The sequence below is a fragment of the Panulirus ornatus genome, chromosome 30 (assembly GCF_036320965.1).
Source record: "Panulirus ornatus isolate Po-2019 chromosome 30, ASM3632096v1, whole genome shotgun sequence".
NCBI classification, from domain to species: domain Eukaryota; kingdom Metazoa; phylum Arthropoda; class Malacostraca; order Decapoda; family Palinuridae; genus Panulirus; species Panulirus ornatus.
Window position 1 is genome coordinate 18,021,540 of NC_092253.1, and position 14,007 is coordinate 18,035,546.

The 14,007-nt window shown below is 41.8% G+C and overlaps 1 protein-coding gene across 1 annotated transcript in view; it reads right to left on the reverse strand.

Annotated features, from left to right (window-relative positions):
- The window catches only part of LOC139758433 (uncharacterized), a 49,300-nt gene extending 48,035 nt beyond the window's left edge, over positions 1-1,265 (reverse strand). The window contains exon 1 of the mRNA XM_071679836.1: positions 1,124-1,265. The gene's annotated coding sequence lies outside the window, so the exon portion shown is untranslated. The remainder of the gene's footprint in view (positions 1-1,123) is intronic.
- Positions 1,266-14,007: the final 12,742 nt, after the last annotated feature.

Genomic DNA, 14,007 nt, shown 5'->3' on the forward strand with positions numbered 1-14,007 from the left:
TTCAAGAAGAATTATCCAGTTTGCAATTCAATATAAACACTTAAAAAACTGTGATATAGGAAAACTTGCCTAAAGCTCTAAAAATACCTAATTTCTTTTCTTAATGATATGCATTTCTAGGAATGTTGCCAAGTATCTTAACATTAGAAACTGAATGAATCCATGATGGGTAAGTTTAGATACTTTTGATGTTAAGTACTGGCACCTGATGAGGTGGATTGTCTCCATAAAACATATCGCACCACATGTACAGAAAAACTGTTAGGAAAATTTCTATGAACTAGTGAAGTGCACTTTCACCTTCATAACTTTCATCACGAACTAGTGTGATCATCATATCTACTTTTGAAAATATATGCTTACTGGGTCTGTTCCAAATATGGTGATTCCTATATCTTCATACACATCTGAACTCACTGTATACCCTCTGAACCCAATGAACAATCATGAAGTTAAGTGGATTACATGTCTTAATAATGATGGTTTCACGAGTAACACACTAAAAAGACACCTAACGCATTAGTATATATCATCTACCCCCACATTTTCCCCTCTTCTTCATAACCCTACCCCTAAAGAGTTACCTGATATCAAAAGACTGGTATTAAGGGTAAAAAAAATAATTCCAAACTCTTAAATCACTCTCTACAGTGGCAATGATTTCATAAGAGCAGAACAAAAGATCATAATCCATGATAATGTGCATCTATCTATGAAAATCTATTCTTCTTATCCTGTTGAGTTGGACAATAGTTTTACTTAAGTTTTACGGTAAATTAATGACATCTTCTCTGATCTTCATAACCTTCACTACTATCTCTCAATAACGCTGCAACTCTTATTCTATTCTCTGAACACTACACTGCTAGTACAACCAACATCCCTAAAACTCAAAGGATAAAAGGTAGGTGCCCTTAAATTGTCTCTTAAAGCAACCAACATCCCTAAAATTCAAAGGATAAAAGGTGCCCTTAAATTATCTCTTAAAGCAACCAACATCCCTAAAATTCAAAGGATAAAAGGTAGGTGCCCTTAAATTGTCTCTTAAAGTCATATGTCGAGATATGACCAGCGTCTCTTGGAGTGTCCATATGTGCTAATTCAAGGTCTGTTGTACACTTACACTCATGTTTTTCTGATGGTTTTTATTCAGGAAGCAGATCCACTTGTCCTACAGATGATATGTGTCAGCAAGGGTAATGGTTTGTCACCATATCAACAATGTAGCATATTATTAATGGCCTGAAGCTGAGGGATACTGGACTAAATATTATCAATGGCCTGAAGCTGAGGGATACTGGACTAAATATTATCAATGGCCTGAAGCTGAGGGATACTGGACTAAATATTATCAATGGCCTGCAGCTGAGGGATACTGGACTAAATATTATTAATGGCCTGAAGCTGAGGGATACTGGACTAAATATTATAAATGGCCTGAAGCTGAGGGATACTGGACTAGATATTTCTCTCCATGGATTACCTCTTACAATATTGGCTCAAAAAACAAAAATTATTTTTTTATTCATATTACGTTACTGAAGAGATAACAATGGCATTTTGATATATGTTTAACTTATCTATGTTTTATGGTATATCATGTGCTAAATATTTTCCCCTTACGATTATTTTTAGAGCAATAATTATGCTGTTTTAAGACATAATGGAAACGAGTTATGAAGAAATACATATTAATGAACTTTTTACTCTTACTAAAAGTGAGTTTCAAAGACGCTGGTGAGACAATGACATTTAAGATATTCCTCGACCCTAAAAATTGTGGTAAGGACTATAAAATCAAGAGAAAATGTTGGTCAGTTAACAGTGAAATATTTTTTGAATTAACACCTGAATCATGTAATTTCACCAGGCAAATGATTATTATCTTTTTCACTTTGTTAATATGGCCACAATGGCCTAGCAAAGCAGCTGCAGTAGGTGGGGTTGTAGTTAAATTTAAGAAAAGGGGTAATTGTGTCGTTAAAAGGCTAGTTGGGATTGCAAGTATATGTATGATTTATAACGAGAGGACTGAGGATTAGCACAATGCCTGTACAGAGCCACTGTTATGAAGACAGTGGCAAGAAAAATGAATGTTCAAATTACAGAGGCATTAGTTTGTTGAGAGTAACTGGTATGGGAGTGTTGATTGAAGAGGTAACAGCAAAGAGCTTCAGGCTGGGAAGAAAGAATGAGGCTACAGGTATGGCAAGGTGATGTAAGGATGAAGTGTTTGCTTTGAAGAAGGTGCGCGAGAAATACATAGAAGGATTTGTTTGTGGCAGTTATGGATTTAGGAAGCATGTGATGGAATTGATAGAGATACCCTGTGGCAGATGTACAATGCCAGAAGCAATGAAGTGTTCGTCAAGTCACTGAGGCCTGAGTGAAAGGAGTGAAAGAAGGAGCAGAGTTGTTCCGAGTTGGGTTTCTGTTAGGGATGTGTAATATTACCATGGCTGTTTAATTTGTTTATGAATGATGTGATGAGGAAATGAATGCTAGGGAACTGAAACGGATATAAAGTCTGTTGCAGAGGGGAAGATAAATTTGCTGGTGGTAGATTGAAGGGAGAAACTACAGAGGCTGATGTCCGAGTGTAGGAGTATGTGAAAAGAAAAAGTTGAGAGTAAATGCGAATAAATGAAAGATTACAGTTCAGAGGAATGGGTTATTTGGAGTGTTAGTTTAAATGGAGAGAAGATTGAGGAAATAGAGCATTTTAGATACCTCAGATTGGACATGGCAGGAATATTCCAGTATGGCCGGATTATGAAACTCGATGGATGGGCCATACTTTTATTCTACCTCTATTTTTTTTTTCTCTAAACACTTATAAATAGAAAGAAACGAAAAATTACAAATGATCATGTGTTTCATTCAGCTAATTAATACAAGTGGTCATGATAAAGATCTATGTAAAATATCGTAAGTAATATTAATAAGATTGATTATATCAGTTCATTGTAATTCTTCTGAGTCTCTCAAAGGGACAAGGAAAACCCACTCAAGGGCCGGATATGGCCAGCGGGTCGCCATTTGATTATCCCTGGGGTAGAAGAGGAAGGGGCAAAAGTTCGGACAGAATGAGACTTGTGTGGAAAGAGAGAGTGGACACTTCTTTTAAGGGTAAAGTTGGGTATGTTTGATGGTGTAGTAATTTCATTGGAGCTGGATGGATGCGAGGCGTGGGCCTAAGGAAAAAAAAATTTAAGATGAAGGTGGATGAGTCATAACTGAAATGTTTTAAGGACAATATGTGAGGTCAGGAGGGTTGATCAAACACGAAATTATAGTGTTAGAGGGATGTGTGGTAATAGTGAGAGGAGTATGTTTGAGAGAGCTACAATGGACATATGGACATATAAGTGCCGAGAGGATGACAAAGAGGGCATACATGTCAGAAGTGGCGGGAACAACAACAAAGGGAACCGGAGGAGATGGGAGGATGGAGTGAAATATGCTTTAAAGGCTCGGGGGATTAAACATGCGAGAGATCGACCAAATCTGACTAATACAAGGGAAGACGTGCTGTTAATGGGCTGAACCTGGGAGCATATGAAGCATTCGGTAGAAACTTGCAGAAAGGTCTCTGGGGCCCTAGTTGTGGACGGGGTCTATGTGGTCAGTGCATTATAAATGACACTTACAGTGTAGATATGAGTGAATGAGACAATTTATTCGTCTGTGCCAGATGCTATCACGCTGACGCAGGATATGACGAACCTTTTCCTAGGGGTTGGTTAACAAATTGGGTACTTGGCCCAAAACACACACACACACATATATATATATATATATATATATATATATATATATATATATATATATATATATATATATATATATCTTTCTTTCTTTCAAACTATTCGCCATTTCCCGCGTTAGCGAGGTAGCGATAAGAACAGAGGAATGGGCCTTTTTTGGAATATCCTCACCTGGCCCCCTCTGTTCGTTCTTTTGGAAAATTAAAAAAAAAAAAAAACGAGAGGGGAGGATTTCCAGCCCCCCGCTCCCTCCCTTTTAGTCGCCTTCTACGACACGCAGGGAATACGTGGGAAGTATTCTTAATCCCCTATCCCCAGGGATAATATATATATATATATATATATATATATATATATATATATATATATATATATATATATATATATATATATATATATATATACCATATATATATATATACCATGAGAAGAAAGATCATGAGAGGCAAGTGTTTTGGGAGCAGCTGAATGAGTGTGTTAGTGGTTTTGATGCACGAGACCGGGTTATAGTGATGGGTGATTTGAATGCAAAGGTGAGTAATGTGGCAGTTGAGGGAATAATTGGTATACATGGGGTGTTCAGTGTTGTAAATGGAAATGGTGAAGAGCTTGTAGATTTATGTGCTGAAAAAGGACTGATGATTGGGAATACCTGGTTTAAAAAGCGAGATATACATAAGTATACTTATGTAAGTAGAAGAGATGGCCAGAGAGCGTTATTGGATTACGTGTTAATTGACAGGCGTGCGAAAGAGAGACTTTTGGATGTTAATGTGCTGAGAGGTGCAACTGGAGGGATGTCTGATCATTATCTTGTGGAGGCTAAGGTGAAGATTTGTATGGGTTTTCAGAAAAGAAGAGTGAATGTTGGGGTGAAGAGGGTGGTGAGAGTAAGTGAGCTTGAGAAGGAGACCTGTGTGAGGAAGTACCAGGAGAGACTGAGTACAGAATGGAAAAAGGTGAGAACAATGGAAGCAAGAGGAGTGGGGGAGGAATGGGATGTATTTAGGGAATCAGTGATGGATTGCGCAAAAGATGCTTGTGGCATGAGAAGAGTGGGAGGTGGGTTGATTAGAAAGGGTAGTGAGTGGTGGGATGAAGAAGTAAGAGTATTAGTGAGAGAGAAGAGAGAGGCATTTGGACGATTTTTGCAGGGAAAAAATGCAATTCAGTGGGAGATGTATAAAAGAAAGAGACAGGAGGTCAAGAGAAAGGTGCAAGAGGTGAAAAAAAGCGCAAATGAGAGTTGGGGTGAGAGAGTATCATTAAATTTTAGGGAGAATAAAAAGATGTTCTGGAAGGAGGTAAATAAAGTGCGTAAGACAAGGGAGCAAATGGGAACTTCAGTGAAGGGCGCAAATGGGGAGGTGATAACAAGTAGTGGTGATGTGAGAAGGAGATGGAGTGAGTATTTTGAAGGTTTGTTGAATGTGTTTGATGATAGAGTGGCAAATATAGGGTGTTTTGGTCGAGGTGGTGTGCAAAGTGAGAGGGTTAGGGAAAATGATTTGGTAAACAGAGAAGAGGTAGTGAAAGCTTTGCGGAAGATGAAAGCCGGCAAGGCAGCAGGTTTGGATGGTATTGCAGTGGAATTTATTAAAAAAGGGGGTGACTGTATTGTTGACTGGTTGGTAAGGTTACTTAATGTATGTATGACTCATGGTGAGGTGCCTGAGGATTGGCGGAATGCGTGCATAGTGCCATTGTACAAAGGCAAAGGGGATAAGAGTGAATGCTCAAATTACAGAGGTATAAGTTTGTTGAGTATTCCTGGTAAATTATATGTGAGGGTATTGATTGAGAGGGTGAAGGCATGTACAGAGCATCAGATTGGGGAAGAGCAGTGTGTTTTCAGAAGTGGTAGAGGATGTGTGGATCAGGTGTTTGCTTTGAAGAATGTATGTGAGAAATACTTAGAAAAGCAAATGGATTTGTATGTAGCATTTATGGATCTGGAGAAGGAATATGATAGAGTTGATAGAGATGCTCTGTGGAAGGTATTAAGAATATATGGTGTGGGAGGCAAGTTGTTAGAAGCAGTGAAAAGTTTTTATCGAGGATGTAAGGCTTGTGTACGTGTAGGAAGAGAGGAAAGTGATTGGTTCTCAGTGAATGTAGGTTTGCGGCAGGGGTGTGTGATGTCTCCATGGTTGTTTAATTTCTTTATGGATGGGGTTGTTAGGGAGGTGAATGCAAGAGTTTGGGAAAGAGGGGCAAGTATGAAGTCTGTTGGGGATGAGAGAGCTTGGGAAGTGAGTCAGTTGTTCTTCGCTGATGATACAGCGCTGGTGGCTGATTCATGTGAGAAACTGCAGAAGCTGGTGACTGAGTTTGGTAAAGTGTGTGAAAGAAGAAAGTTAAGAGTAAATGTGAATAAGAGCAAGGTTATTAGGTACAGTAGGGTTGAGGGTCAAGTCAATTGGGAGGTGAGTTTGAATGGAGAAAAACTGGAGGAAGTGAAGTGTTTTAGATATCTGGGAGTGGATCTGGCAGCGGATGGAACCATGGAAGCGGAAGTGGATCATAGGGTGGGGGAGGGGGCGAAAAATTCTGGGAGCCTTGAAGAATGTGTGGAAGTCGAGAACATTATCTCGGAAAGCAAAAATGGGTATGTTTGAAGGAATAGTGGTTCCAACAATGTTGTATGGTTGCGAGGCGTGGGCTATGGATAGAGTTGTGCGCAGGAGGATGGATGTGCTGGAAATGAGATGTTTGAGGACAATGTGTGGTGTGAGGTGCTTTGATCGAGTAAGTAACGTAAGGGTAAGAGAGATGTGTGGAAATAAAAAGAGCGTGGTTGAGAGAGCAGAAGAGGGTGTTTTGAAATGGTTTGGTCACATGGAGAGAATGAGTGAGGAAAGATTGACCAAGAGGATATATGTGTCGGAGGTGGAGGGAACGAGGAGAAGAGGGAGACCAAATTGGAGGTGGAAAGATGGAGTGAAAAAGATTTTGTGTGATCGGGGCCTGAACATGCAGGAGGGTGAAAGGAGGGCAAGGAATATAGGTGAACTGGAGCGATGTGGTATACCGGGGTTGACGTGCTGTCAGTGGATTGAATCAAGGCATGTGAAGCGTCTGGGGTAAACCATGGAAAGCTGTGTAGGTATGTATATTTGCGTGTGTGGACGTATGTATATACATGTGTATGGGGGTGGGTTGGGCCATTTCTTTCGTCTGTTTCCTTGCGCTACCTCGCAAACGCGGGAGACAGCGACAAAGCAAAAAAAAAAAAAATTATCCCTGGGGATAGGGGAGAACGAATACTTCCCACACATTCCTCGCGTGTCGTAGAAGGCGACTAAAGGGGACGGAAGCCGGGGACCAGAATCCCTCCCCTCCTTGTATTATAACTTTCTAAAAGGGGAAACAGAAGAAGGAGTCACGCGGGGAGTGCTCATCTTCCTCGAAGGCTCAGATTGGGGTGTCTAAATGTGTGTGGATGTAACCAAGATGAGAAAAAAGGAGAGATACGGTAGTATGTTTGAGGAAAGGAACCTGGATGGTTTGGCTCTGAGTGAAACGAAGCTCAAGGGTAAAGGGGAAGAGTGGTTTGGGAATGTCTTGGGAGTAAAGTCAGGGGTTAGTGAGAGGACAAGAGCAAGGGAAGGAGTAGCAGTACTCCTGAAACAGTAGTGGTGGGAGTATGTGATAGAGTGTAAGAAAGTTAACTCTAGATTGATATGGGTAAAACTGAAAGTTGATGGAGAGAGATGGGTGATTATTGGTGCATATGCACCTAGGCATGAGAAGAAAGATCATGAGAGGCTAGTGTTTTGGGAGCAGCTGAATGAGTGGGTTAGTGGTTTTGATGCACGAGACAGGGTTATAGTGATGGGTGATTTGAATGCAAAGGTGAGTGATGTGGCAGTTGAGGGAATAATTGGTATACATGGGGTGTTCAGTGTTGTAAATGGAAATGGTGAAGAGCTTGTAGATTTGTGTGCTGAAAAAGGACTGGTGATTGGGAATACCTGGTTTAAAAGAGAGATATACATAAGCATACATATGTAAGCAGGAGAGATGGCCAGAAAGCGTTATTGGATTATGTGTTAATTGATAGGCGTGCGAAAGAGAGACTTTTGGATGTTAATGTGTTGAGAGGTGCAACTGGAGGGATGTCTCATCATTATCTTGTGGAGGCGAAGGTGAAGATTTGTAGAGGTTTTCAGAAAAGAAAAGAGAAGGTTGGGGTGAAAAGAGTGGTGAGAGTAAGTGAGCTTGGGAAGGAGACTTGTGTGAGGAAGTACCAGGAGAGACTGAGTACAGAACGGAAAAAGGTGAGCACAAAGGAGGTAAGGGGAGTGGGGGAGGAATGGGATGTATTTAGGGAAGCAGTGATGGCTTGTGCAAAAGATGCTTGTGGCATGAGAAGCATGGGAGATGGGCAGATTAGAAAGGGTAGTGAGTGGTGGGATGAAGAAGTAAGATTATTAGTGAAAGAGAAGAGAGAGGCATTTGGACGATTTTTCAGGGAAATAATGCAAATGAGTGGGAGACTTATAAAAGAAAGAGGCAAGAGGTCAAGAGAAAGGTGCAAGAGGTGAAAAAGAGGGCAAGTGACAGTTGGGGTGAGAGAGTATCATTAAATTTTAGGGAAAATAAAAAGATGTTTTGGAAGGAGGTAAATAAAGTGCGTAAGACAAGGGAACAAACGGGAACTTCATTGAAGGGGGCTAATGGGGAGGTGATAACAAGTAGTGGTAATGTGAGAAGAAGATGGAGTGAGTACTTTGAAGGTTTATTGAATGTGTTTGATGATAGAGTGGCAGATATAGGGTGTTTTGGTCGAGATGGTGTGCAAAGTGGGAGGGTTAGGGAAAATGATTTGGTAAACAGAGAAGAGGTAGTAAAAGCTTTGCGAAAGATGAAAGCCGGCAAGGCAGCGGGTTTGGATGGTATTGCAGTGGAATTTATTAAAAAAGGGGGTGACTGTATTATTGACTGGTTGGTAAGGATATTTAATGTATGTATGATTCATGGTGAGGTGCCTGAGAATTGGCGGAATGCTTGCATAGTGCCATTGTACAAAGGCAAAGGGGACAAAGGTGAGTGCTCAAATTACAGAGGTATAAGTTTGTTGGGTAGTTCTGGGAAATTATATGGGAGGGTATTGATTGAGAGGGTGAAGGCGCATGTACAGAGCATCAGATTGGGGAAGAGCAGTGTGGTTTCAGAAGTGGTAGAGGATGTGGGGATCAGGTGTTTGCTTTGAAGAATGTATGTGAGAAATACTTAGAAAAGCAAATGGATTTGTATGTAGCATTTATGGATCTGGAGAAGGCATATGATAGAGTTGATAGAGATGCTCTGTGGAAGGTATTAAGAATATAAGGTGTGGGAGGCAAGTTGTTAGAAGCAGTGAAAAGTTTTTATCGAGGATGTAAGGCATGTGTACGTGTAGGAAGAGAGGAAAGTGATTGGTCCTCAGTGAATGTAGGTTTGCGGCAGGGGTGTGTGATGTCTCCATGGTTGTTTAATTTGTTTATGGATGGGGTTGTTAGGGAGGTGAATGCAAGAGTTTTGGAAAGAGTGGCAAGTATGCAGTCTGTTGTGGATGAGAGAGCTTGGAAAGTGAGTCAGTTGTTGTTCGCTGATGATACAGCGCTGGTGGCTGATTCATGTGAGAAACTGCAGAAGCTGGTGACTAAGTTTGGTAAAGTGTGTGAAAGAAGAAAGTTGAGAGTAAATGTGAATAAAAGCAAGGTGATTAGGTACAGTAGGGTTGAGGGTTAAGTCTATTGGGAGGTAAATTTGAATGGAGGAAAACTGGAGGAAGTGAAGTGTTTTAGATATCTGGGATTGGATTTGGCAGCGGATGGAACCATGGAAGCAGAAGTGAATCATAGGGTGGGGGAGGGGGCGAAAATTCTGGGAGCCTTGAAGAATGTGTGGAAGTTGAGAACATTATCTCGGAAAGCAAAAATGGGTATGTTTGAAGGAATAGTGGTTCCAACAATGTTGTATGGTTGTGAGGCGTGGAGTATGGATAGAGTTGTGCGGAGGAGGGTGGATGTGCTGGAAATGAGATGTTTCAGGACAGTATGTGCTATGAGGTGGTTTGATCAAGTAAGTAATAATAGTGTAAGAGAGATGTGTGGAAATAAAAAGAGCGTGGTTGAGAGAGCAGAAGAGGGTGTTTTGAAATGGTTTGGTCACATGGAGAGAATGAGTGAGGAAAGATTGACCAAAAGGATATATGTGTCGGAGGTGGAGGGAACGAGGAGAAGAGGGAGACCAAATTGGAGGTGGAAAGATGGAGTGAAAAAGATTTTGTGTGATCGGGGCCTGAACATGCAGGAGGGTGAAAGGAGGGCAAGGAATAGAGTGAACTGGAGCGATGTGGTATACCGGGGTTGACGTGCTGTCAGTGGATTGAATCAAGGCATGTGAAGCGTCTGGGGTAAACCATGGAAAGCTGTGTAGGTATGTATATTTGCGTGTGTGGACGTATGTATATACATGTGTATGGGGGTGGGTTGGGCCATTTCTTTCATCTGTTTCCTTGCGCTACCTCGCAAACGCGGGAGACAGCGACAAAGCAAAAAAAAAAAAAAAATTATCCCTGGGGATAGGGGAGAACGAATACTTCCCACACATTCCTCGCGTGTCGTAGAAGGCGACTAAAGGGGACGGAAGCCGGGGACCAGAAACCCTCCCCTCCTTGTATTATAACTTTCTAAAAGGGGAAACAGAAGAAGGAGTCACGCGGGGAGTGCTCATCTTCCTCGAAGGCTCAGATTGGGGTGTCTAAATGTGTGTGGATGTAACCAAGATGAGAAAAAAGGAGAGATAGGTAGTATGTTTGAGGAAAGGAACCTGGATGGTTTGGCTCTGAGTGAAACGAAGCTCAAGGGTAAATGGGAAGAGTGGTTTGGGAATGTCTTGGGAGTAAAGTCAGGGGTTAGTGAGAGGACAAGAGCAAGGGAAGGAGTAGCAGTACTCCTGAAACAGTAGTGGTGGGAGTATGTGATAGAGTGTAAGAAAGTTAACTCTAGATTGATATGGGTAAAACTGAAAGTTGATGGAGAGAGATGGGTGATTATTGGTGCATATGCACCTAGGCATGAGAAGAAAGATCATGAGAGGCTAGTGTTTTGGGAGAAGCTGAATGAGTGTGTTAGTGGTTTTGATGCACGAGACAGGGTTATAGTGATGGGTGATTTGAATGCAAAGGTGAGTGATGTGGCAGTTGAGGGAATAATTGGTATACATGGGGTGTTCAGTGTTGTAAATGGAAATGGTGAAGAGCTTGTAGATTTGTGTGCTGAAAAAGGACTGGTGATTGGGAATACCTGGTTTAAAAGAGAGATATACATAAGCATACATATGTAAGCAGGAGAGATGGCCAGAAAGCGTTATTGGATTATGTGTTAATTGATAGGCGCGCGAAAGAGAGACTTTTGGATGTTAATGTGTTGAGAGGTGCAACTGGAGGGATGTCTCATCATTATCTTGTGGAGGCGAAGGTGAAGATTTGTAGAGGTTTTCAGAAAAGAAAAGAGAAGGTTGGGGTGAAAAGAGCAGGTGAGAGTAAGTGAGCTTGGAAGGAGACTTGTGTGAGGAAGTACCAGGAGAGACTGAGTACAGAACGGAAAAAGGTGAGCACAAAGGAGGTAAGGGGAGTGGGGGAGGAATGGGATGTATTTAGGGAAGCAGTGATGGCTTGCGCAAAAGATGCTTGTGGCATGAGAAGCATGGGAGATGGGCAGATTAGAAAGGGTAGTGAGTGGTGGGATGAAGAAGTAAGATTATTAGTGAAAGAGAAGAGAGAGGCATTTGGACGATTTTTCAGGGAAATAATGCAAATGAGTGGGAGACTTATAAAAGAAAGAGGCAAGAGGTCAAGAGAAAGGTGCAAGAGGTGAAAAAGAGGGCAAATGAGAGTTGGGGTGAGAGAGTATCATTAAATTTTAGGGAAAATAAAAAGATGTTTTGGAAGGAGGTAAATAAAGTGCGTAAGACAAGGGAACAAATGGGAACTTCATTGAAGGGGGCTAATGGGGAGGTGATAACAAGTAGTGGTAATGTGAGAAGAAGATGGAGTGAGTACTTTGAAGGTTTATTGAATGTGTTTGATGATAGAGTGGCAGATATAGGGTGTTTTGGTCGAGATGGTGTGCAAAGTGGGAGGGTTAGGGAAAATGATTTGGTAAACAGAGAAGAGGTAGTAAAAGCTTTGCGAAAGATGAAAGCCGGCAAGGCAGCGGGTTTGGATGGTATTGCAGTGGAATTTATTAAAAAAGGGGGTGACTGTATTATTGACTGGTTGGTAAGGATTTTTAATGTATGAATGATTCATGGTGAGGTGCCTGAGAATTGGTGGAATGCTTGCATAGTGCCATTGTACAAAGGCAAAGGGGACAAAGGTGAGTGCTCAAATTACAGAGGTATAAGTTTGTTGGGTAGTTCTGGGAAATTGTATGGGAGGGTATTGATTGAGAGGGTGAAGGCGCATGTACAGAGCATCAGATTGGGGAAGAGCAGTGTGGTTTCAGAAGTGGTAGAGGATGTGTGGATCAGGTGTTTGCTTTGAAGAATGTATGTGAGAAATACTTAGAAAAGCAAATGGATTTGTATGTAGCATTTATGGATCTGGAGAAGGAATATGATAGAGTTGATAGAGATGCTCTGTGGAAGGTATTAAGAATATAAGGTGTGGGAGGCAAGTTGTTAGAAGCCTTGATAAGTTTTTATCGAGGATGTAAGGCATGTGTACGTGTAGGAAGAGAGGAAAGTGATTGGTCCTCAGTGAATGTAGGTTTGCGGCAGGGGTGTGTGATGTCTCCATGGTTGTTTAATTTGTTTATGGATGGGGGTGTTAGGGAGGTGAATGCAAGAGTTTTGGAAAGAGGGGCAAGTATGCAGTCTGTTGTGGATGAGAGAGCTTGGGAAGTGAGTCAGTTGTTGTTCGCTGATGATACAGCGCTGGTGGCTGATTCATGTGAGAAACTGCAGAAGCTGGTGACTGAGTTTGGTAAAGTGTGTGAAAGAAGAAAGTTGAGAGTAAATGTGAATAAAAGCAAGGTGATTAGGTACAGTAGGGTTGAGGGTTAAGTCTATTGGGAGGTAAATTTGAATGGAGGAAAACTGGAGGAAGTGAAGTGTTTTAGATATCTGGGATTGGATTTGGCAGCGGATGGAACCATGGAAGCGGAAGTGAATCATAGGGTGGGGGAGGGGGCGAAAATTCTGGGAGCCTTGAAGAATGTGTGGAAGTTGAGAACATTATCTCGGAAAGCAAAAATGGGTATGTTTGAAGGAATAGTGGTTCCAACAATGTTGTATGGTTGTGAGGCGTGGAGTATGGATAGAGTTGTGCGGAGGAGGGTGGATGGGCTGGAAATGAGATGTTTCAGGACAGTATGTGCTATGAGGTGGTTTGATCAAGTAAGTAATAATAGTATAAGAGAGATGTGTGGAAATAAAAAGAGCGTGGTTGGGAGAGCAGAAGAGGGTGTTTTGAAATGGTTTGGTCACATGGAGAGAATGAGTGAGGAAAGATTGACCAAAAGGATATATGTGTCGGAGGTGGAGGGAACGAGGAGAAGAGGGAGACCAAATTGGAGGTGGAAAGACGGAGTGAAAAAGATTTTGTGTGATCGGGGCCTGAACATGCAGGAGGGTGAAAGGAGGGCAAGGAATAGAGTGAACTGGAGCGATGTGGTATACCGGGGTTGACGTGCTGTCAGTGGATTGAATCAAGGCATGTGAAGCGTCTGGGGTAAACCATGGAAAGCTGTGTAGGTATGTATATTTGCGTGTGTGGACGTATGTATATACATGTGTATGGGGGTGGGTTGGGCCATATCTTTCGTCTGTTTCCTTGCGCTACCTCGCAAATGCGGGAGACAGCGACAAAGCAAAAAAAAAAAAAAAAAATTATCCCTGGGGATAGGGGAGAACGAATACTTCCCACACATTCCTCACGTGTCATAGAAGGTGACTAAAGGGGACGGAAGCCGGGGACCAGAAACCCTCCCCTCCTTGTATTATAACTTTCTAAAAGGGGAAACAGAAGAAGGAGTCACGCGGGGAGTGCTCATCTTCCTCGAAGGCTCAGATTGGGGTGTCTAAATGTGTGTGGATGTAACCAAGATGAGAAAAAAGGAGAGATAGGTAGTATGTTTGAGGAAAGGAACCTGGATGGTTTGGCTCTGAGTGAAACGAAGCTCAAGGGTAAAGGGGAAGAGTGGTTTGGGAATGTCTTGGGAGTAAAGTCAGGGGTTAGTGAGAGGAC